This window comes from Hemiscyllium ocellatum, chromosome 6, assembly GCF_020745735.1.
Source record: "Hemiscyllium ocellatum isolate sHemOce1 chromosome 6, sHemOce1.pat.X.cur, whole genome shotgun sequence".
NCBI lineage: Eukaryota > Metazoa > Chordata > Chondrichthyes > Orectolobiformes > Hemiscylliidae > Hemiscyllium > Hemiscyllium ocellatum.
In genome coordinates this window covers 4959851-4986867 of record NC_083406.1, presented here as the reverse complement: position 1 = coordinate 4986867, position 27017 = coordinate 4959851, and positions in this window count along the sequence as shown.

The window sequence follows — 27017 nt, the reverse complement described above, 5'->3', positions numbered from 1 at the left end:
CGATCTATTCTAAGGTATCTTTTTCACTTTTACACTGTTGTTACTTCACTTGTCAGTTGTAAAACATAACTACCTAGAAGCATATTATTTAATGTTCACTTCCCTTTTCCAATCATAGTACTGTCATAGCTGGGTTCAATAAACACAGATGAAACAAGTTACAGCATTTTGTAATGAATTGTAAGGAGAGTAACATTATTTCTGCTCACCCCTTCTGTTCTCCCAATGCTCATGTCTCTAGTCAGCAGGTGTGATAAAGAAAGGCTTCCAAAATCTATCCTCCTCCATGAAAATTGCAGGGTTTCTGAATGTTTACTTCCAGAATGATGCCAGAACTGCTAGCCAGCTGGGTGCAGGAATTCTGAAACTAGCCAGAGATAGAAAAGAGGTGGAACTAATGGACCTACGGTCCGATCAGAACCTTTTTCCCTCTCTCTGATTCTGTCATTTCAGATTGTCAAGAGAAATCTGACTTTATTTGTCAGGAACATGTTCGAATCAATTATTGAGCAGATCTTAATAATACACTGAGAAAATCATCATACAATGTAATGTTGTCAAAATTATTTTATGGAAATTAAATTGTTTCTGACAGATTCATTAGTGTTATTGTATTGCAACTCGTGGTTTGTCTGGGTGAACTAGGACTTCTGAAATGCATCACTCAAAAGTGAAGAATTAATACAATTGAGAGTAATCATTTTTAATATTCTTTCATAAGACATGGGTATCTCTGGCTGGACCAGTATTTATTGTCTATTCCTAACTGCCAGACAATGGTTAAAAGTCAACATGGCATGGGTATGGGTAGGGATGGCAAATTTTCTTCCCCAAAGGACAACAGTGAACCAAGTGGGTTTGTACAACAATTGACGGTGATTGCATAATTGCTGTTAGACCAGCTTTTTCCCCATTGAATTCAAATTTCACCACTTGCCTTTATGGGATTTGAATCCATGTTCCCAAAGCTTTACCCCTCAGAGTCTGGTTTGGTAGGTCATTGACATTACCCCTTAGTGCAGCTGGGTCACTCCCAAGTTCTCAAATTTGTTCCTGACATCTCTTACCCTGCTTTCTTCTATGAAAGCACTTCTTAAAATATACCTCTGTGGACAATCATCTCACCTATCATCTCTTCAGTTAGTTTAATCTTTTTATTATTATTCATTCACAGGATGTGGACAACACTGGCCAGGCCAGCATTTATTACCTATCCCTAACTCCACAGAGGGCAGTTAATTGTCAATCACTTTGCTATGGGCCTGGAGTCACGTGTAGGCCAGGCCAGGTAAAGATGGATGTTTCCTCCTTTAAACAGACATTGGTGAACCAGATGGGTTTTTCACACAATCAACAGTGGTTTCATGGTCACCATTAGCTTCTTAATTCCAAATGTTTATTGAATTCAAATTCCACCACCTGCTATGGCAGGATTCAAACCCCAGCCTCCAGAATATTACCAGGGTTGCTGGATTAATAGTCCAGGATAATTCCAGCAGGCCATCAGCTCCCCTATTCATACACACATCACTGGGTCAGGTGGGATTTAAACCCAAATATTCTGACCTAGAGGCAGGGACCCTCCCATTGTGTCAAAAAACCCTCCTAATACCTTTTTATTTTGGTCAGCTTCACTTTATTTCATAATGCACCTGTAAGCATTTTGGGAAATTCATGATGTTAAAGGTGCTATATAAATGTCTGCAAAGAATTCTCCTTCTCAGTCTCTCCTCTCACCTGATGCCTGGTGACTGTCACTTTAAACTCCCACTAGTCCTCTCTCTTTCTCTAATGAGAGAGTAACCCTATGGGTCTGGCAGGACTATGATGGATTTATTATTTGTCTTCATATAAGTAAGATGTGAAGGAGCAGTGATGGGGTGTACAAAGTTAAAAATCACACAACACCTGGTTATAGTCCAACAGGTTTATTTGGAAGCACTAGCTTTCGGAGCACTGCTCCTATATCAGGTGATTGTGGAGTATAAGATTTTAGGAGCAGCGCTCCGAAAGCTAGTGCTTCCAAATAAACCTGTTGGGCTATAACCACGTATTGTGTGATTTTTAACTTATTTTAAGTAGCTATTGATGGAAGAAAGAACATCCCTTTCTTTGCACTGTAGCAGTTTTTGCTCACTAGTCAGCAGAGAAGAACAGTTGACCCGTGACGTCCTGAGATTTTCCACTGGCCATTCCAATCATTATTCTAGTGTAGATGGGAGTTGCTTGTGGGGACAATGCAGAATCCCCCTCCTAGCACATGCCAAAGGAATTGTCTGGGCAGTTGAAGATTCTGCTGGACAATTTGTCTGCACCTGGAACCCTCCAAACTTCACAATTCAAATCTGAGAATTCAAAGGTTTCCAAAGAAATTAAGTAAAATGGTTACTCAGGATAGATTGGACACTCCCTACTCTCCGAGCCCTCTGAAAGTTGTTGTCAGGATCTTTAAATGTCAGAATACAGCAGCTAACTGCTCTGGGAAAGGGTCAGCATTTACCTTCTCCTGACATTTCTATGTTGAGGGAAAAAAGTCAGATTGGAAGCACAGCTCCACATTTCTGAGGGGGCCCTGAGCATTGTCCCTTTTCTGAAATGCAGAGCTCCCTTTGTTCATGAAAAGGGAGCTCAGCATGAAAACCTGCTGGGGATTCTATCCCAACCCTTCTGTATATGAAAGGAATTGTTTCTCACATCATTGAGTGGGATAAGCCCATCTGACTTACATTTCTCTAGCTTCCTGCAAAGCTGGCTCAGGACTGTTTAGCTGTTTTACTTTTGAGATTGGTTTGTTTCTCAATCCTCCTTCCCTAATACAAGTTAGCATTATAAACATAACAAACCGAACAGCTGCACATCTGCAAATATGATTGTGGAATTGACAGCAAGCAACAGAATTTTCACAGCAACCTTTCCAACTTTTGGTTTGGGAAACAAAGCTTGATTGAGATTTTCTGTTAAGGTGATTGTGCAGTTTTAGCTTTAAGTATCTCAGTTACTACAGATTTGCGGATTAGGGCATTTGGAAATCTGATCAGCTTGGTACACTTTACTGGACTGATAGGAGGTTACATTTTAAGATGTTAAAGGAACATGAGGCACTGAATTTTGCATCTCACAGAAATAAAACATGCTTCACATTTTCCAAAGAACATTTATTCAAGCCTTTGAATTGAAACATTCTTTTCATAAACAAAACAAAATTGTGCTACCTTTTCCAAAAGAAAAATTGTTCCATTAGCAAACTGCACTTTATTAGAGTGGGCCATTAAACATAGACTACATGTCTATTGATCTGCCTTCCAATAACGTGGAGCTGAGTTTTATGAGTTATATTTACAGTGCTGATTCCCACGTATGCAATACAATTGGACAGAATAAGCTGCTGCTCAAAGATTGCACAGGGGCCTTTGCTCATTGAACTACACTGAGCTGCTTGGGCTGTCACTTAAGAACATAGGAACAGGAGTAGACCAATCAGCCCCTTGAGCACCCCCCCCCCCCCCACCCCACCCCCATCACCGCCCCACACACACACCCACCACCTCTGGAACCCTCTCAGGCCAATACATGGTGTGGTTGCTACTCCTTATCAGCCACCATTTTGTATGGGGACCATTACCACCAGGGCCCTCCAGGCTGAGGGATGGTGCACTCAAGGAGCCAATAGGGGGAGCAAAGACAGCAAGGTGGGCAAATGAAGGATTAATGTCAGGGTGCAGGGGCTGGGAGGAAATCTGGGATAAAGATCAATGTCGATTCTCCTGCTCCCTGGACGCTGCCTGGTCTGCTGTGCTTCACCACTACCACACTCTCAACTTTGGCTTACTGTAGCAACATTTCATCATTGGCTTTTGGACCTACAGCATATGAACATATTAATCTGATTGCATTGCTCCTTAATCTGGTTGCCTGAGCTTATTCTGTAGCACTGAATCTGCCACCTCTGGAGCTCCCATTTTTCCTCATTGTGACCCTTTCACATTGTCAAATTGTTGAGATAATGGCAAAGTCTCTGCCAGAGATACCATCCCTCTTGTGTCTGACTGATGTGGGTGAAAACTTGGGACTTTCCTTCTTACTGTAAAAGGGCTTAATTCTGTATTTGTATTCTCCAGAGTATTGCTGGTTCATGCCAAGCCTTCCAAGATATTTTATCCGAGAATAGGAAAGTTAATGTTTCAGGCCAAGCCCCTTCATCAGAGCCTGAGGAAGGGTTTCAGTGGGAAACGTTGCTTTTCCTTCTCTTTGGATGCCGTCTGGTCTGCTGTGCTTCTCCAGCTCCACATTTATTGACCCTGCTTCCAGCATCTGCAGTCCTCACTGTCTCCAAGACATCTTACCCATTGTTTGGAGGTTTTCTGAACTGTAGCTTTAGAATTATAATGTCCCCAAGTTCCATTATCCATCTTCAGAGGCATCTCATTTTCAGATTTCTTTCTTCAAAATCTTCTGAGGTTATGGAGTGCCTTTGGGGTCTTCCTGCCTTTTATTCAGATGCACAGTCAGCATCTTCCTGTCCAGCTTTCAGAGCCTTCCTTTCTCAGCTCTATGGTCTGTCTTTTAACTTGACATGGTGGCTATGGACATTTGTTTTTTTTTCCCCCCTAACTACGATTATGCTTTATTTTATGCTTTCAATCCGTACTGCACATTGAGATACTGGCCTGGTGTATCTCTGGGCTGTAGGTGACGCTGGGCCAGCTTGTTTATTATCCCTAAGTATTTTAGTGCTTCTATACTGTAACATTCCTTTATTTACCATGCAATCCTGCTTATGGTACACTTAACCCTACAGGGCTTCACCTCATCTTTACTAAACTGTTGCAAACTTCTGAAAGTCAGATCCTCTTTCCAACAAATGTTTGAGCTTTCAAAGTAGTCATGTTGATTTCCTAACAAAATGAATGCTTATTTAAAACATTGGGAAAACAAGCAGAACCCTTTTCAGGCTAACTCAGATTAGATTCTCCTGGATTTGAACCCTTATTTGTGTCAAAATCCCTGTGAGGGGAACCAAAATGATGACATGTACTAGCTGACTCCCCTCACTCAAACGAAGAAACTACCGAGAAGATTTCATATTTTGTAACATCTGATTTAACACAACTCAGAAACAGAAGTTAATCATATATAATCATGTGATACTTAGAATAGTCAACAAAACAAAGTTTTGACAATATTGGAGCAACACAGCCCACCACAGATCAGTCCAAGCTCCAACTCCATCTTCACTAGCCCAGTGTTCTATTCTATGGACACCATTGTAGTGAGGGTACTGGGACTGAGGGAGCAATACAATACACTCAAAAGGGAATGCCTTCTTTGGTCTGACACCCTACTCATCCCAGACCCCGAGAATCATAGAATAGAATCACCAGATTCCTACAATGCAGATAGAGGCCATTTAGTCCATCACATCCTACTGACCCTTCAAAGAGCATCCCACCCTATCACCAAAACCCCACATTTACCAAAGTTAACCCATATAACCTGCATATTTCTGAACTATGGGACAATTCAGTGTGGCTGATCCACCTATCCTGCACATCTTTGGACCCACCTCAACCATTCCACTTTCTACTGCATTCACCCGAGTCCATGGTCATCCTTATACAACTTTGATGTTCCCTTCCTTCCACTGCAGTACAGGAAGCTCCACTAACCATGGGGCAGTTTTCCCCAGGACTTCCCTCCTTTTAATTAATTGCCCTCGCTCTCACATCACTGAGTTCACAGTGTTAATTTAGCTAGCACCATTGACATGGTTCATTGCGCCTTTGACCAACAGTTGATACACAAACTGCTTTCTGTATGCATTAGAAATCAACAACTTAGTTGTAGTTTGCATGTTTCATGTACTTGTCCCTTCAATGTGCCAACATCCTGAGAACATAGATACTGCAGGCAGAAGTGGGTACTGCAGATGCTAGCAATTAGAGTCAAAATTAGAGTGGTGCTGAAAAAGCACAGCAGGTCAGGCAGCATCCGAGGAGCAGGAAGATTGACATTTTGGGCAAAAGTCCTTCATCAGTTGATTTTCCTGCTCCTCGGATGCTGCCTGACCTGCTGTGCTTTTCCAGCACCATTCTAATCTTGACATAGATACTGCAGTATTGCCCATTAAAGTGACACTGACTCAACTGGACCTTGGGCATGATCTAAGACTTTTTGCTACATTGTTCATCCCTAAAATGGCAAAAGATGACAGGGAATGGAGCTTGTGTTGGACACCATCAGTGCCAGGCTTCAGCTAGGTGTCAGGTACTTCTCCCCATACTTTTATGTTCCCTTTTACCTTGCACTGCCCTGACACCCCATTTCCATGCCCAACATGTTAATTCTCCTGCTCCTCGGATGCTGCCTGACCTGCAGTGCTTTTCTAGCATCACACTCTTGACTCTGGTCTCCTACACCTGCAGCCCTCACTTTCTTCCAGTAAGCCAAAGCCTGAAATAAAGCATCATGGAATATAATGTGTTGATTAAAGGATTCAACATCAGTCCCATTTGGAATTTTATGCCAGAATGGAACTTAATCAGCGATCTCAGCTCTTGGGAGAGCCTGTGTAGTGGATTTGTATTATCTTGCAAGATATTGCAAGTATGAATTTTGAAGGATGAATTAATTAGAAACTAGTCAGTAGACAGTTAGTTTGAGAAAGAGAATGTGTTAGACTGTCTTCAATCCAAAGAGGTTTTATACTGGAATAAGCAATCTGATTTTCAACACAGACAAAAATCAAGATCTAAAATCTCTCAGTACTGTCAGAGAGATTCTTACAACATGGTCAGATGGGTAGGTTTCAAGATAGCATTGTCACCCTTCCAAAAGCTTGTCAAAATGCCAAAACAACTGGAATGAATCATTGGCCGTATTAGATTGGACACAGTGTGGCTCCATAGAGAATCACAAATGTGACAAATGTGTCCAGGTGAAGGAGCTGAATGTGAAAAATGTGTCCAGTTGAGTTAAATTGGAAAAATATGGTTACAATATAGCCTTCAGTTCAAAAACAAAGAGAAGATCTTGCAAAAGGAAAATGTCAGGAGTAATGGAAATCATTCAACAAGAAAAAAAGTTCAAGTAATTAAAGATATTGAACAAAAAGTGAACACAATATTTCTGGGAAGGTCAAAGAGAGTCAAAACATAGTCTTGACCATCAATTTGAAGTTACAAAATTGCACAAAGATATAGGATTCAAATTTGACATAGGAACAGTTGTTTCAATGCCATGAAACAGCTTGCTATGGTTGAAGTCTCAAACCAACAAATATAAAATTCCAAGGGTCAGGAAGCACAGAACTCTGGCTGCATGAGGAAATCATCCATACACCTTAATCAGTGAGGATGAAATATCAGTGAAATGTTATTTGTACTGAGGAATTAAAATGGCTCTTTTATGAGCAAAGAAAATGCATGAATTCACCCGATCTGGCAGCATTTGTGAAGAGAAATCAGAGTTAACATTTCAGGTCCAGTGACCCTTCCTCAGTTCCTCAGCTTTTCCAGCAATTTCTGTTTTTGTTTCTGATTCACAGCATTTGCACCTCTTTTGGTTTCTATCATGTATTCATCTTAGTCTGTTACAGCATAGGTACAGTACTTTAATTTGCAGATGGGAGAGAATTCCAGCTAGAATTTCCAAAGCCATTTAAAGGTTTAGGCAAATTAAAGGAGGTATATCGCATTACTATGAAATAAAACACTACACATCTGCTTGTCCGCTCCCAGGAGAAGCCAAAGTAACAGTCAAAGCTGTGAAGTCACTGTGAAGCATAAGATTCTCGACCAGAGATTAGCTCAATGCATTAACAAGACAACATCAACGAATAATAGATACACACCAGCAGAATTGTTAGAGTTGAAAAGGTTAAAGAGACCAATTTTGGAGCACAGCCTCAAAACAAACATAAACTTTCAAGACCACAAGAAGATAAAACAATTAGAGAAAAACCACCACAAAATGTGGCAGAGTTAGTATAACTATAGACACAGGGCAATCTCTGTCAATCTTAAAACCAGGCAGAAAGTCTGGTTAAGACATAAATAGTCAGATGCACACACTCATTAAACAAATGGAAAAATCAAGGCCTTATATTGTCACAATCTTTGAAGGGGCATTCAGGAGGAACAGGAAGACATTAACCTTACTTGAACAAAGAATGATGTGGACATGCTGGTGTCAAAGGTCACCTGATGAAGGGGCAACTCTCTGAAAGCTTGTGTTTTCAAATAAACCTGTTAGATTATAACCTGGCATCATCTGAGTTCTGATGTTGAGCAAAGGAGGGAGATTATCACAGAAGGTGAGTCAACAACTTTGGAACAACATCAGAGAGTGCAGGGAAGGGTGACACATTTACACTAATGTTAGACCCAAGTGGCTGTCTGAGTTCCACACTGTCTAGACCTTGGAGTTTGGAGTTGTGGAGAGGTGCTAGGACAGTGGTCCTAGATCTTCTGATAATTATGATGGCACTAATGAAGTGTAAGTAAGTACCAGAAAGTAGTTGATGGATAATGTAGAGAGTCACATGGGGGAGCATATTAATAGGAACATAGAGACAGAAGTGGGCCATTCAACCAATTAAATCTGCTCTACCATGCTGATCATTTACAAAATTACTATCTTCCCGCACTATCTCCATTTGCTTGATTTTAATCATCTCCAGACACCAATAAATTACCGCTTTGAACATGCTCAATAACGTTTTGTCCTCAACCACTTTCTGTAGTAATAAATTCCACAGTCCTACCACTCTCTGGGTGAGGAAATTTCCCCTCACCTCAGTCCTAAAAGGTTTATCTCTTATCCTTAAATTGTGACCTCTGGTTCTGGTCTCAACTATCATCAAGAACATCTTTCCTGCATCTACCCTATCTAGTCCCATTAGAATTTTATATGTTTCTATGCGAGCCTTTCTCATTCTGCTAAACTCCCATCAATAAAATCATAACTGACTCAATCTCTGCTCACCTGTCGGTTCTGCCATCCCATAAATCAGTTTGATAAACCTTTGCAACACTCTCTCTGTAGCAAGAACATCCTTCTTCAGATAACAAAACAAAACTGCACACAGTATTCCCCATGTGGTCTCACCAGTGCCCTGTATATATCTGCAGCAAGACATCCTTGTTCCTGTCCTCAACTCCTCTCGTTATGAAGACCAAAGTAGAGTTTGCCTTCTTTACTACCTGCTGCACCTGAGCAATTACTGTCAGTGACTAGTGCACAAGGTCACCCAGGTCCTGTTGAACGTTCCAATCTCTCAATTTATGGCCATTCACATAATAACCTGCCTTCCTAGTTTGGCTACTAAAGTGGATAACCACACATTTTTCCACATTATATTGGATCTGCCATGCATCTGACCACTCAGTCAGTCTGTCCAAATCAAACTGTAATGTCTCTGCATGCTCATCACAGCTCAGCCTTCCACCCAGCTTTGTGTCATCTGAGAATCTGGAGATATTACATTTCCTTCCCTCATCTGAATATTTAACATAGATCATGAATAGCTGGGGTCCTAAACCAATCTTGTCCAATCTTATTCTTCAGAAATCTAGGAAAATCCAGGCTCAGTCTCTACAATAGCTGCTCATATAATGGATAAAAAAGGGAGCTCCAGGATTTTAACCAAGCAACAATGAAGGTATGATGATACAGTCCCAGCTCAGGATGGTGTGGAACTACATCGCAATTCCATCATTGGAGCAGTGGAGGGGAACCTGCAGGCAGTGATGTTCACACACATCTGCTTCCCTTGTGATAGAAGCCATAGGTTTGGAAGGTGCTGTTAAAGAAGCCTTGTTGAGTTACTGCCATGCCATCTTGGAGATGGTAGGCTCTGCTGACAATACGTGTTGGTGAAGGGAGTGAATGTTGAAGATGGTAGATGGAGGTGCCGACTATCTTCTTCAGGGCAATTATATCTGGGCAATAAATGCTGACCTAGCCAGCGATAACAATTATCACTGTCATCACCAACCAAACACCTTCTTGGAAAAAGAGTTATCTGGACTTGAAATGTTGACTTGTTCTCTCTCCATGGATGCTGTCTGACACACTGTGATCTCCAGCATTTGTTGATTTCAGTACCATTGGTCAGGCAGGGACAGCACCATTGGTCAGGCAGGACAGCACCATTGGTCAGGCAGGGACAGCACCATTGGTCAGGCAGGGACAGCACCATTGGTCAGACAGGGACAGCACCATTGGTCAGGCAGGGACAGCACCATTGGTCAGGCAGGGACAGCACCATTGGTCAGGCAGGACAGCACCATTGGTCAGGCAGGGACAGCACCATTGGTCAGGCAGGGACAGCACCATTGGTCAGACAGGGACAGCACCATTGGTCAGGCAGGGACAGCACCATTGGTCAGGCAGGACAGCACCATTGGTCAGGCAGGGACAGCACCATTGGTCAGGCAGGACAGCACCATTGGTCAGGCAGGGACAGCACCATTGGTCAGGCAGGGACAGCACCATTGGTCAGGCAGGGACAGCACCATTGGTCAGGCAGGACAGCACCATTGGTCAGGCAGGGACAGCACCATTGGTCAGGCAGGACAGCACCATTGGTCAGGCAGGGACAGCACCATTGGTCAGGCAGGACAGCACCATTGGTCAGGCAGGGACAGCACCATTGGTCAGGCAGGGACAGCACCATTGGTCAGACAGGGACAGCACCATTGGATTCACTTAGAATCATACAGCTGTACAGCATGGAAACAGACCCTTCAGTCCAATTCATCCATGCCAAACAAAGATTCAAAATTAATCTGGTCCCCTTTGCCAGCATTTGGCCCAGATCCCTTAAACCCCTCCTATTAATTTATCCCTCCAGATGCCTTCCTTCCTGTAATTGTACCAGCCTCCACCCCTTCCTCTGGCAGCTGATTCCATTGATGCACCACCCTCTGCATGAACCAGTTGCCCTTTAGGTCCCTTTAAAATCTTTTCCTTCTCATCTTAAACCTATGCCCTCTAATTTTGGACTCCCCTATGCTTGGGCATACACCATGGTATACCTTATCTGTGCTCCTCATGATTTTATGAACCTCCATAATGTCAACCTCCAACACACCTGCGAAAATAGCTCCAGCCTATTTAATTTCTCTCTATAGCTCAAACCATCCAACCTGGGCAACATCTCGTAAATCTTTTATGGGCCCTTTCAAAGTTTCACTGTATCTTTCCGATAGCTGGAAGACCAGAGTTGAGTGCAGTATTCCAAAAGTAACCTAATCAACGTCCTATACAGCCACAACATGACCTCCCAACTCATTTAATTAATGCACTGACCAATAAGGGCAAGCATACCAAACACTTTCTTCATTATTCTGTCTACCTGGAACCCCACTTTCAAAAAGCTATGAACCTGCATCCAAGGTCTCTTTGTTTAGCAACCCTTGATTCTAAAATTATGGTCATTGTGTTGCCCCGCCCTATGTACTCTCTGATGTAGTCTAGATATGGCTATTCCTCATCTCTGATAATGGGCACAAGAATGCCAGTCTAAGCAGTGATGCTCACATACCATGAATTAGCCCACCTGTATCCTTCCAACTCACACACTATCCTGACTCCTTCACTGTCACTGGATCAAAATCCTGGATCTTCCTTCTAAGAAAGCTCTGGGTGTACCTGTCTGTCAAGGACTACTGTGCTTCAAGAAAGTAGTTCACCAACAACTTTCTCCAGGGCAATCAGAAACTGGGCAGTAAATGCTGGCCACTGATGTCCACATCCAATGAGCTCCTGAGGGAATTGAAGAATGTCCTTCTTGAGTTAATAGCAGGTTAAGAAGACCAGCCTGCTCTTTTTGTCACAAGAATGGGCACTGAAGGTTAAATGTTGCAGGTATATTGTGTGGCTGCTGACATGGTTTACATATCATGTGAAAATACCACTGCTAAGGACAATTTTCAGCATATCAATATCAATAGTGGTCTCTGAGACATTCTGACATGATCCACAAGTTTCCCTTCCTACTGAAAATGTCATATATCATGAAAGGCCAAGTAAGTGCTAACTTGCAGATTCCTCTACCTTCGGTTTGTGCCTGCCAACCTGAATTTGTTCAGCATCAGGAGAAGAAAATTCAGCCCTGTATAATTTCAAAATCATTCAATTTCCAGAGCACCATCCAATAGCAACAAATTCATTTTCATATTTGGTTATAGATCACTTCATTGACTTTTGTCGTTTCCCAAAATTAATAAGATTCTGTATTATTCTGCCTATCAGTAAAAACATACCTAATCCATTCAATGTTATAAAAGTAGAGAATAATAATTACAGTATTTTGGATGTGAAATCATTGAGTCATAGAGATGTGCAGCGCGGAAACATATCCTTTGGTCCACTTCGTCCATGCCGATCATATATCCTAACCTAATCTACTCCCATTTGCCAGCATTTGGCCAATATCCCTCTTAACCCTTCCTATTCATATATCCATCCAGATGCCTCTTAAATGTTGCAGTTGTACCAGCCTCCACCATTTCCTCTGGCAGCTCATTCTATACACGCACCACCCTCTGTGTGAAAAAGTCACCCTTTAGGTCCCTTTTAAATCTTTCCCCTCTCACCCTAAAGCTGTGCCCTCTAGTTTTGGACTCCTCTAACCCCAGAGAAAGAATTATCTATTTACCCTATTCATGCCCCTCTTGATTTTATAAGCCTCTATAAAGTCACTCCATAGCCTTCGACACTTCAGGGAAAACAGCCCCAACCTATTCAGCTTCTCCCTTTAGTTCAATTCCTCCAAGCCTGGCAACATCCTTGTAAATCTTTTCTGAACCCTTTCAAGTTTCACAACATCCTTCCGATAGGAGGGAGAGCAGAATTGCATGCAATATTCCAAAGATGACCTAACTAATGTCCTGTACAGCTGCAACATGACCTCCCAACTCCTGTACTCAATACTCTGACCAATAAAGGAAAGCATATCAGTTTGATATAGCATATTAAATCTTTTAATGTGATTCCAAATAATGATGAGTCTTAGTTAATAGCTACTTAGAAGCCTGTTTGTGCCAGTATTGTACCTGGCGGGTGTTGCTGGAAAATATGACAGCTTTACCTATGTAGGCTGGAGTTCATAAGGGACAGCAGCACTGCCTCATCGATGGCACATTTGTACCACCAAGGATATCCTCAACTCTCCATCCCCAGCTTACTGAAACTGATATTTCACTTTCCCAACACAGTGCCATCAACCCACACACCCCTCCACCCCTCCGCCCCACCTCCCAATCCATTAGCTGAGACCTCTGGTCAGTTTCAAAGAAAGGGCATCCTCCAAGGAAGGGAGTGGAAGCTGGACCTTAAATTGAAGAACAGTGCCTCTGTTAAATTGCTGTGGGGCATCTGTCAGCATTATGAACGGTTTCACCCTGTTGTTTCAGATCATGGGCTGAAACTGCAGAGCCCCGTATAATTTCCAACACTAATGCAAATACGAACACAAAAGATTTTGATTTTCCATTCATGTTAGAAAATCCACTTTGCTCCTTAAACAAAACACAAAGAATCAACTGATTTGATTGGCAGGAAACTGATCAAAACAGATGGTCAGTATTATGGTGCAAAGTTGATTTCTATGTGCATTAAGCTTCCTCACAATATAAGTAGCTGTGTTGTATAGTGTTTGTTTACATTAGATACATCATGTATGTATGGAATTAAAGATAATGGTCGAGTGGGTTTGATTACAACAATCTCAGCGAACTTCACAGTATTAATTCTTTCACTACCTCCTCAGCAAATTACATTTAAAACAGATTACAGCCCACCTCTAATTCTCGAAACAATCTGGTATACACTTAAAGGAATAATGCTGTTTAAGCTATGATGACATTATATCTTCAGCCTATAGTTTAACATTTTAATGAAGAGTTAATGTTGTATAATCTTAACATGTTCACTCAGATTTCTCCCAGACTGAATGTGCTGGATTGGGATTTATCTGATTTGCAACTTGAGCCCAGAGTTTTGTTGTGGCAAATCGGAATTCCTAAATCCTGCCTTGAAACATGGTGTATCCTATATTCAAAATGGCAGTGTTGAGGGCAGGTTGAGTCTCATGCACACATTATTTGTAGTGGTGACTAGCCATTTAAAGCACATATGATTTTGGCATCACTTTACTATGGAAGCTGATAGGTACAGGTTAAACCCACTCAGAATAGACCTGAACTTTGTGGATTTGTTTAGAGAGCCCTCAGTAAAGGCACGAAACCAATTTAGACCCGGACCTTTGAGAGAGATAGGGTGCCACTTATTAGAGGCAATGGTACCCTTTGGGAGAAGTCAAATACCCGTTGGGATTGTTAAATGGCAAGAAAATGTGTTTAAAAAGTGAATAAACTCATTATTCTCAAATTCACATTGGATAGTTCAACACACCTGACAAAATGAAATGCCAAAATTGTCATAGCTCCTGTCGCAGGTACCAAGCATGTCAACATTATCAACAAGTGATTTCTCAGTGAGCTATCAATAGTGCCTAAAACACCTGGCAATAGCGTCACGCTATTTTCAACTGCTACCATTTAAATCTTTTAAATATTTCTGAGTGCTAAAAAAAAATGATAGCTTGCTATTTCCCTCTGCCTGTTAGCATAATCTTGAGGCTTTACATTATTAGATTGCTGTTGCATAACTGATTTGACATCAATCTACCACCACAACACTGTGGCTTCCATTTTTCAGTTTGATCAACAACTGTAGATGGTTTTGGGTTCCTGAATATGGGGCTATCAGTTCCAGAGGTTGTTGTGTTATAATGAAATATTTGTTATAAGGCCTCACTTTGTGGAAGGAATGTAAATGTAGAAAATATTTTTTATGAATGAGAGAGGTATTCTCAATATAATGAAGTCTGCAATATACACTTGGAGCTTTATTTAGTCTCAATTCTGCATTGCTCTTGAAGTCTGACCATAGTGGATGCCAGGAAACAGTGACGTGTGCAGATGCTGGAGATCAGAGTTCAGAGTGTGCTGCTGGAAAAGCACAGCAGGTCAGGCAGCATCCGAGGAGCAGGAAATTCGATGTTTCAGGCTGGAGCCCTTCATCAGGATGGTGGATGCTAGCTGAGTTGGCCTGATAGGTCAAAGAGCAAAGGGTAGTGGATGGGTGGCATGTGTTGGCATTAAGTGACACTAATTTGATGGGCATGAGAAGTGAGTAAAGAGGGTTGGGAGGTGATGGTTGGAGGGTTTCTTTTCACCTTTTATCCTTGAAGTTTGAACAGAGTTCCCAATCGGTGAGATCTGCACACAGCAGCATCCCTCGAACTGTTCACCCTGCATGCCCCTGGACTGACAATCCTAACAGCAGGCGGGTATATTTGAAAGTAATGTTTATGGAATCCTCCTGACTCCGTGATGCTGTGGTGAAAACTGGATCATGTAATCTAGACAACACATCCTTGATTCAAATCCAGAGAAGTGTTGAATTTTAAGATATTCCATCAAAGCAGGCTGACAAGAGGACAAGTGTAAATTTGGGTGTAGGGATGGTAGCACTGCATTCATGTGGCCTTCCCCTTCTTTGCTAGTTTTGTTTATCAGCATTGGGAGGGTGTATTGAGTAACCTTCCCACCTTTAAGCTCAGTGGCCAATTAAAGGCCTTAGAAAGCCTCTTCCCACTGCTGCAGTGATGAGGATGAGTTGTCCAAGACACATAGCAAGGCTGCCATTTGAACATTCATGGCCTAGGGGTTGCAAGCTTCCTCCCATATGAGAACCATGAGCCCAACAAAGGTCCCATGCCACATTATCTCTCACCCCAATCTGCTCCTAAACCTGGCACCTTACCATCACTCTGTCATGCTAGAAGCTGCCAAGTTGTTCCCGGTAAAATGTCTGACTTACATCCTGCTCACTGGTAGATCAGCATTTAAGACTGCACTTCCACTGGTGGCCTTCACTCCTGCTGGCATTGTTGGGATGGAAGAAACAATAATAGGCATTCAATTGACTGGATTTTCAGAGGAAAGACATCCTCTCAATTAGGTTGTAGGAGATCTGTTCCAAGTCAATCAATGCCCAAAGGCAGCACTTTGTGGCCTGCAGAGGAAGACTTGTCCGTGATTTTATTTTGCCAGGGGTGGGACCAACACCTTCAGGAAAAATTAGCACAGAAGATGTCATTCCATTCACTCCACATGTTCCAACTAACTAACTCACTGAACTGCCCCAATTCTTTCCCAGATCCCTGCAAGAGTTTTCTTTTCAAGTTTAAATAACCATCCCCTTTTAAAAGTTACAATTGAATCTATTTGTACTATCCATTCTGTCAATAATTTTGAGTTTATAAAATAACTTGAAATTGTCCAGTGAAATGTTGGTGCCCATCATTGTAGCAGAATGTTTTGAAACTTCATTCGGTTTCAAATGTGACCACTGATGCACAGAACACAAGGTTACTAATTCTGCCATGTTGATTGTTGCCTGATCTATGTGTCTCCTTGAAAGGGAATGCATGGGCTTTAATCACAAGGTGGGTGGCTCACCCATTCATAAGCCTGTCATTAGCTTGAAGATGGCTGTTGAAATCCAAACACAACTTCTTCATAATAAACAAACATGTAGGTAGGCAAACATCTCAAATCTTGCTGGAGCTGTCTGTTAGAGCCATAGAGTCCTACAGCACAGAGATAGGTCCTTTGACCCAAACTTGTTCATGTCAACCAAAATGTCCATCCATGCTAACCCTGTTTCCCTGCACTTATAGAGTCTTAGAGTCTGTTGTTATTATATTTCCTCTATGGACCGGTGGTAGAATTTATACTTCTGAGTGAGATTGTTATAAGATGTAGAGTCACACTCCAGAAATTTTAGCACAAAATCCAGGCTTATACCACAGTGCCATATAAAGGGAATGCCATATTTTGTGAAGAACCATATTTTAGAGAAATGTTAAACTAAAGCCTGAATTTCTTTTGCTTAGGGCTGTTTTCCCTGAAGCATTGGAGGTTGAGGGGTTTATAAAATCATGAGGGGCATGGATAGGATAAATAGACAAGATCTTTTCCCTGAGTTATGGGAGTCCAGAACTAGAGTGCATAGGTTTAGGGTGAGATGGTAAAATTTTAAAAGGATCCTAAGGGGCAACATTTTCACACAGAGAGTGGTGCATGTATGAAATGAACTGTCAGAGGATGTGGTGGAGATTAGTACAATTACAACATTTAACAGGCATCTGAAGGGATATATGAGTAGGAAGGGTTTAGAGGAATATGGGCCAATTGCTGGCATATGGGTCCAGGTTAGGTTAGGATATCTGGTCTGCATGGATGAGTTGGACAAAGGGTCTGTTTCCGTGCTGTACATCCTTATGACTCTATGACTCTCAAGCTAGTGTAAATGATCTTGGCACTATTTGAAGTAGAAACTCTGTTGATGTCCTGGCCAACATTTATGCTGTGTTACCAATACCTAAAATAGGTAGCACAGTGGCTCAGTGGTTAGCACTGCTCACAGCACCAGGGTCCCAGGTTTGATTCCAGCCTCGGGTGACTGTCTGCATGGAATTTGCACATTCTCCCTGTGTCTGTGTGGGTTTCCTCCAGGTGCTCCGGTTTCCACCCACAGTCCAAAGATGAGCAGGTCAGGTGAATTGGCCATGCTACATTGCCCATAGTGTCAGGTGCATTAATCAGAGGGAAATAGGTCTGAGTGGGTTACTTTTCGGAGGGTCAGTGTGGACTGGTTGGGCTGAAGGGCCTGTTTCCACACTGTAGGGAGCCTAATCAATTATTTATTCAATTCTGATGAGGGGTCAGTGAATCCAAAACATTGACTCTGCTTTCTCTGCACAGATGCTGCCAGACCTGGTGAATTTCTCCAGCTATTTCTGTTTGTGTTTCTGATTTCCAACATTCACAGCTCTTGAATTTATATTGACACCATTGCTGTATGTGGGATCTGACTTCACACTAAATGACGGTACTTCAAAAGTACTTCATTGGTTACAAAGTGTTTTGGGATGCCATGAAAGTTACTACACAACCTCAATATATGTTTCTTTCTTTTGCTGCTTAAAGTTTGAATAGAAAAGCCATAATCATCCAGTCATAAATTGATACTGCAATTCCTAATCCTTGCCCCATCAACTGAGGTTATATGACATGAATACACGCTCACCAGAAATCTATCTCCACTAAGTGGCACCAATGAGCAGATAGTGAAGATTTCTAGAAACCCCATATTTCACTATCAGTTTCCCTGCCATATGCTGAGGGTTTTACTCTGCAGCTCAACATCAAGTAGTTTATGATGCTGTTGAATTTCCATTCTTTTTGTTATGTGTATATAGAAGAGGAATTACTTTGCAATTTACAACAAATCTTTTGCGACTAATAAAAGAAATTGCTTATTTGACTTTCATATTTCCCACTGGTATAACTTTTCTTGCTTTTTTTTCACAACAATTAAATTTTGCAATTTACTGCCTGGTAGTATCAATCACGTTGGCAGTAAGTGAAGTCATCCAGCTTATCTGAAAGCTTGTACAGAGAACACTGCGCTACATTTTAAAAAAAATATAAAACTAAATAAAGATTAATTTTAAAATGGGTATTATGTTAAATAAGAATCAGGAATATCACTAAATTTACAAGTCCTCTTCAAATGGAGAAGTTATGGAAAAGCAGTGTAGTCCACTGCAGTTTTAACCATTGCCAAACACCATTGTACAATTTTGGGAAAGTTCACCTTCTACAAACAGGTCATGATGCTCTGAATCTTGCAGATAACAAGCCTCATCATTTCAGCACACACTTGAAATCTTACAAAAGAGAGTTAGATTCAAATCTGTGAGAACCAAGGTTGCTTCTGAATATATTGTATCAGCATGGATATCTGGAACATTGTAATAAAAAACACAAGTTCTGAGGATGGGTCACCGGACCAGAAATGTTAACTTTGATTTCTCTTCATGGATGCTGCCAGACCTGCTGAGCATTTCCAGCAACTTCTGTTTTTGTATCTGGAATATTATGTTGGTTGCAGTTGCTACTTGGAATATTTAGACCAAAAATCATAGAACTGCCGATGCTGAAAATCTGAAACAAAATCAGAAATAACTGGAGCCTGGCAGAGTCTGTGGAAATAAAGTAGAGTCAATGTATCCAGTAACCCTTCTTCTGAAACATTAACTCTGCTTTCTCTCCACAGATGCTGCCCGACCTTCTGAGTTTTTCCAGTCATTTCTAATTCTGTGTTGAACATTCTGATGCCTACTAATCGAAAAAGCTACATGAGTGTAACTTACAAATGTGGCAGTTCAATGTAGTAGTTGCTTCTCATATGTTGTTGAAGCTGTCCCATTATCAATGGTATTCAGCAACCAATTGGCAAAGAGATCATCACGTCAATATTAGAGTGGAGAGAGGTTCACAGCCGGAAAAGAAGAATTTTTAAAGGTGCAATGCTGAAAAATGGTGATAGATAGAACAATTGATGAAGAAAAATGAGACAAATAAGATTAAAATGGTTCATTGATATTCAGGTGGTGAGGTGATGAATGTCTTTGAAACAAGTAAGAATGCTTAAATATAGCACATGCCAACTGTGTAAAGGCAAACTCCGAAAGGCAGGAAGTAATAACCAGGAAGAGGCAACTGAGAAAGATGTCCAAACAATATAACAAGATGTCCATTTATAATAATAGATATGTAAGAGCTAGGGGAGCAGTGAATAGAGCATTTTCAGCCTTGCCTCCCTGGTAGAAATTTCACTCTTGACTATGGGTTCAAGAATAATTCCAGAAACTTTAATATATCATCAAGGTTATGAATCCTCTTCAGTGCTAAAGGCTTGCTGTACAGTCACAGGTACCATCTTCAGATGTGATGTTAAATCAAAGCCCCACTTGCCTTTGAGTACATGTGACAGTAAAGCTAATTTTAAAATTCTCTCCACTCACCTCAAAGGATTCCATTTCATTATTTGAAAAAGGTACCCTTTAGCCAATGCCTAAAAATTATCTTAATGATCATTTATTGTGTGGGACCTTAGTGTGCCCAAATTAGCTATCTTATTTCAATTGATGTAAAGTGTTTTTCTGATAACATGAGATCACAATAGGCACTATAGAAATATAATTTCTCTTACTGTCACCTCAAAGATGTAATTGTTCCCATTAAAAGCTGAGGGCATGGAGGATAAAAATCTTTAACGAGAAGCTTATGGAAATGAGCTAAGAGCAAGCATAATTGGCATAACCTAGACATGATTGAAATCAGATAATGACCAGAAAAATAAAGTTATTAGAATTTAAATTGCTGGTTTTAAAATGTTTGGAAGAGAAAGGGACATGATAATGGTGTAAAGGTTGAGTAGATTTATTCCTTGGAATGGATTTTGTAGTGACTGAAATAATAGTCACGTGTAACAAGAAATATGGGAGGAATAATTTTGGATGACTTTGTGGAAACAGAGGACAAATAAGTGGAAACAAGGAGGAAGTAGCTACATTGCTGCAGTGGGCTCCCATGTGAACCAGAATGACATAAGGACTTAACAAGCAAAATAAATAACGTTATAGTGCAGAGAAAGAGATCTAGTAGAAATAACATTAGCTGAAAATGTGTTGCTGGTTAAAGCACAGCAGGTTAGGCAGCATCCAAGGAACAGGAAATTCGACGTTTCGGGCCAGAGCCCTTCATCAGGATGAAGGGGTCCGGCCCGAAACGTCGAATTTCCTGTTCCTTGGATGCTGCCTAACCTGCTGTGCTTCAACCAGCAACACATTTTCAGCTCTGATCTCCAGCATCTGCAGACCTCACTTTTACTAGAAATAACATTAACCTGGTAGTAAATAGAACAGGATGTGTGAGTAATGGTTAGACTAGGATGAGGAATAAAGGTGATGTGAACAGTTATAGAATGTATAAAAACTTTTAAATATAAAGCAAGGGACACAGTGTTCCAGTGGTTAGCATTGCTACCTCACAGCTCAGGGACCCAGGTTTGACTCCGCCCTCAGGCAACTGTCTGTGTGGAGTTTGCACAATCTCCCCGTGTCTGCGTGGGTTTCCTCCGAGTGCTCCGATTTCCTCCCATAGTTTGAAAATGTGCAGATTAATTGGATTGGCCGTGCTAAATTGCCCAGTGTGTCCAGGGATATGCAGGCTAGGTGGATTAGCCATGGGAAATGCATGGTCACCAGGATAGGATGAGGGATGGGTGTGTCTGGGTGGGATGCTCTATGGAGGGTTGTTGTGGACACAATGGGCCAAATAGCCTGTTTCTCCAACATAGGCATTCTGTGACTCTCATGCGAGAATAATTATTAAAAACAAACTAAAAAGAGCTTGAACAATAGTGTGCTGAACATTCAAAGCAAAATGGCAGGCCTGGAGGCAATCATTCAAAGAGAGGTACTAGGTGCAATTGGGATAACTCAAAAATTTTCACATCTAGATGAAGGCAGTTAAAATCATAGGATATAGTATATTTAGAAAAAAATACAAAAAAGGAGGTGGAATAACCGAATTAATTGGAGACAACATAATAATAGTAGAGAAAGGACATGAGATTAAACTGTCAACACAATCCATATGAATTGAGATAAATGATAAGTAGGTATCAAATATGATAAATAGGAGGATTCTGCACACAATCTAATAATGGAAGGGAAGTGGAGGAAAATTTATTGAATTAATAAAAGATGTAGAATAATAATAACAGAAGAGAGTTCAAATACTCAAAAATTAGATGAAACAGAGGGCAGTGAAAGAGAAAAAGAAATAGAGTCTGTACTCAGTAAGTAAGATGAGAGCAATTTATTGTGAATGTGGTACTGGAAAGTAAACTGACCAATTAAGAGAAGTAATTATCGGTGACAATTTTGGCAAAAGCAATAACAATATAGAAAGTTTTAAGATAATGATCAATAGAGGCACAAGTTAAAAATAGCAAAATAGGAGAAACATTGGTCATGAGCCACAGGGTTTTATTTAAAAAATAATCAATAGAGTTACAGTGATATGTATTCCACTACAAAAATATTAAACCGAGCAATACTAAAATATTGTGGATAAATAAAATGCTGAGAGCAAAATTGAAATTATAGAAAATGGCACACAAAAGTACAAAATAAATAAAGCAAAGGATGAATAAATGAGAATATAAAAATAAATTGCAAATTAATATACAGACTCATAAATAAAAGAGGAAAATTAAGATAAAATAAGATACTGTGGGCAAATGTTACCTTCTCCGGTGTTGTATGCATAATGACGAGAAAGGTGGAAAATTACACTGAGAATGAAAACGTCTAATTCTCAACAGCATGAAAATGTTTCTTAATCTTCTCGTCAATCGGTAAATGGCTAATTCATGATCTCGCCATTAAACAGCGATACTTTATTTTCATGTATCTGCATCTCATTTAAACCATTATCACCTTATTTCTGAGCTACTTCCAATTCACCTCTCCTTTGCTAAGTAACTGGATGGGGCAAATTCACAACATATAAATCAGAGTGTACATGGTGACTGCAGCTGACTGGATTCTTGCCCCTACCACTATGCAAATATTTCTTTCCAAACAGTGCTGTTGTGATCCATGGTCTCTGTCCTTCTCAACTCTTCATCCAGGCATGTTACCATTGGTAAATCTTCTAGAAGAAAGTGAGGACTGCAGATGCTGGAGATCGGATCTGAAAATGTGTTGCTGGAAAAGCGCAGCAGGTCAGGCAGCATCCAAGGAGCAGGAGAATCGACGTTTCCTGAAGAAGGGCTCATGCCCAAAACGTTGATTCTCCTGCTCCTTGCATGCTGCCTGACATGCTGCGCTTTTCCAGCAACACATTTTCAGCACCGTTGGTAAATCACCAATCTTGGCACATCATCATGTCACTCTCCCATGAACTCAGATACAACTTCAGCCCTTCAACACTTTCCTTTGGAATTAGAGACATCAATGTATTGTAGACTTCCGTCAAGTTTATCTGCAGGGACATATATGTATGGCATCTACCTGCACATGTGCTATATCCCTCTGAACTTATCATCCTAGTACTCACTCAATTTTATCGCTTACCTGGAGCCTGCTTTCCTTTGTAAACTTCACATTGCTTTCTTAACACACACTGACTGACCAACACTGACTAACAGCTGCCAGGCACTGTGTGGTTTATATTGCTTTTGAGCAAGCAGCTTGTATTGTGCAGACTACTGAATGGTTAATCTATCAATCAGTCAAATAGGAGAGGAGATCTCAGTATGCAGAACCGTCGATGTCAATGTTAGAACTGCAGAATGTGCTAACTGTTTATGTTGCAAACACATTAGTTGTGCTTCAAGCAAATTGTGTGTTTAAGTCAAAAGAGAACAGTCAAATGGGAATAGTCCGCAGTGGGGTGAAGAAGGACTACAGTCAGTAAGAAGGTACCATCATTGTTAGTCAACGTAGTTGGTAATGGTTATTCAGGAACTTGTTTCCAGCAGCCTTTGAGATCTGAGTCTGGCCAGGAAGGATTAGGAGTTTTTTTTTGGACAAGGTGGGTGTGAGCCATTTAATGAATTGATGCATGTGACATTGAGAGTTATCTTCAACAAGAGTTGGTGGGATGGAATGCAATGATGTAATTAAAGCGAATGTGAGACAACAGAGAGAAGATGGTGACACTTGTGGAGCACAGAAGACCATTTACCTTCATCCTGCACTGCTGGATGACTCTTTACAAGTGGGACACCACATTGACCTGGGCTGCAATCCATGTCTGACGGCATGGCCTCCTGTGACAGTCAGCTGTCCATCACCCAATGCACCAATGCCTCCCAGCTCCCTGTTTGCAAAGTGCTATGTTTTCTTCTGTACCGTGTATTTGGTAATAATGAGCAAGCCCCAGAATGTGAGGGTGAGTCCCTGGCTCTCAGTGACAGAGGGGACAGGTAACTGCGCTTTAGTTACAATGGCAAAGGCATAAACACAAAAAGGTCCCACCAATGGCAATGGCTTCCACCTCTCTAAATGCATGATTCCACAAAAAAGGCATTAATGAGTCTGAGACAACAATAGAAATTGATGGAAAACCTCAGCAAGTCTGGCAGGATCTGTGAAGAGAAATCCAAGTTAATGTTTCCGGTCTGGTGACTCTTCCTCAAAACAAGGAATAAGAATGCTGTCTATGTATTTGATAATAAGCTTCTAAATGAAGTGGAGGAGAAAGGGATCGAAAGATATAGAGATCCAAGTTGAGGACTAGATCTAAAATGATCATTGAAAGCATTAAGTAAGAAGTGGAGTCTCAGATAGATAGGATAGATAGGAAGGCATTTGGTATACTTTCCTTTATTGGTCAGTATTGAGTACAGGAGTTGGGAGGTCATGTTGCAGCTGTACAAAATATTGATTAGGCCACTGTTGGAATATTGCATGCAATTCTGATCTCCTTCTTATCGGAAAGATGTTGTGAATCTTGAAAGGGTTCATAAAAGATTTACAAGGATGTTGCCAGGGTTGGAGGATTTGAGCTACAGGGAGGGGCTGAACAGGCTGGAGCTGTTTTCCCTGGAGTGTCAGAGACTAAGGGGTGACCTTATAGAGTTTTACAAAATTATAAGGGGCATGGATAGGATAAATAGACAAAGTCTTTTCCCTGGAGTTGGGGAGTCCAGAACTAGATATATAGGTTTAGGGTGAGAGGGGAAAGATATAAAAGAGACCTAAGGGACAACTTTTTCATGCAGAGGGTGGTACGTGTATGGAATGGACTGCCAGAGGAAGTGGTGGAGGCTGGTACAATTGCAACATTTAAGAGGCATTTGGATGGGTATATGAATAGGAAGGGTTTAGAGGGATATGGGCCGGGCCCTGGCAGGTGGGACTAGATTGGGTTGGGATATCTGGTTGGCATGGACGGGTTGGACCGAAGGGTCTGTTTCCATGCTGTACATCTCTATGACTCCATGACTCTAAGATAACAAAGTTACACAAATACAAAGAATATAAATTAAATTCTTGAGGGATAGAATCAAAATTATATCAGATTTATGCAGACCTTGATTAGGCCACTCCTTGAGTTTTGTGTACACTTCTAGTGTCTGTTTGCAAATGGAAATCATAAATAATAGGAGTAAGGAGTATCGAGATGACCATAGATCTGCTGTTCCAAGTGGCCTGTTCATGCGTCTAATCTCTATGTAAAAGAATTCCACAAAAAGAAATTTCTTATAGCAACTGAAGAAATTTCAGTTTTAGAGAGTAGCTTTTAAAAACTGTAAAATAAATCAGCAACAATTGATATATTGCCCTATAAAATGAATAAAATTAGAACGACTGCAATAATGCATTAAATGCAAGGTATAAGCTGGAGGAAAGGTATGGCAATTTTCCACCATTACAATATCCCAGAATCCATACATGAGCAAACGCACCACAGATACCAATAGGACCGCAGATACAAACACCCTGCAGATACCAACACACCATAGATATAACACTCTGCAGATACCAAAACCCTGCAGATACCAGCGCACTGCAGATACTAACACCCTGTAGATATCAACACACCGCAGATACCAATGCACCGCAGATACCAACACTCCGTAGATACCAACAGCCTGCAGATACCAACACCCTGTAGATATCAACACACCACAGATACCAACGCACTGCAGATACCAACACCCTGTAGATATCAACACACCACAGATACCAACGCACTGCAGATACCAACACTCAGCAGATATCAACACCTTGCAGATAGCAACACACCACAGATACCAATGCACCACAGATACCAACACACCGCAGATACCAACGCACTGCAGATACCAACACTCAGCAGATATCAACACCTTACAGATACCAACGCACCACAGATACCAATGCACCACAGATACCAATGCACCGCAGATATCAATACCCTGCAGATACCAACACACCACAGATACCAACGCACCATAGATACCAACACACCGCAGATACCAACACACCGCAGATATCAATACCCTGCAGATACCAACACACCACAGATACCAACACACCATAGATACCAACACACCACAGATACCAATGCACCACAGATACCAATACACTGCAGATATCAATACCCTGCAGATACCAACACACCGCAGATACCAACGCACCACAGATACCAATGCACCACAGATACCAATGCACCGCAGATATCAATACCCTGCAGATACCAACACACCACAGATACCAACACACCGCAGATATCAATACCCTGCAGATACCAACACACCACAGATACCAACACACCATAGATACCAACACACCACAGATACCAACGCACCACAGATACCAATGCACCACAGATACCAATACCCTGCAGATACCAACACACCACAGATACCAATACACCATAGATACCAACACACCGCAGATACCAACGCACCACAGATACCAATGCACCACAGATATCAATACCCTGCAGATACCAACACACCACAGATACCAACAACTCGTTCAATTCCTCTTCTTTTCCCCTTCGACTTATTTGCTAATTATCATACATTTGTGCTCTCTGGTTACTGATCCTTTCATCAGTTTCTTTAGTAGCTCCTTCAAAATTCCTCAGCATTTTGAACACTTCTACTGAATCTCTTCATCACCATGTCTATTTCAAGGAGAATAATCGGAAAACTCAGAAAAGTCTAGAGCATAAAATGCATTATAAAATTACAGAAAAATCCATATGATTTCAGTGTAGTTTTCTTTAATTTCTGAATTAAGAACCATTATTAAAATTGCAAAGTATCATGGTTCTGAGACCTTTGATTTCTCATAATGCAATTTAATAAACAATTAACAATAAAAACCAATCATGATGCGATAGTGAATGATACTGACATTATTCTCAAGCATATGATGGTACTCTAAGACAGTATAAATGGGTGGACCATTATAAAAGATTATAGTCCAACAGGTTTACTTGAAATCACAAGCTTTCAGAGCACTGCTCCTTCATCAGGTGAAGACTTCATCTGACAAAGGAGCAGTGCTCCAAAAGCTTATG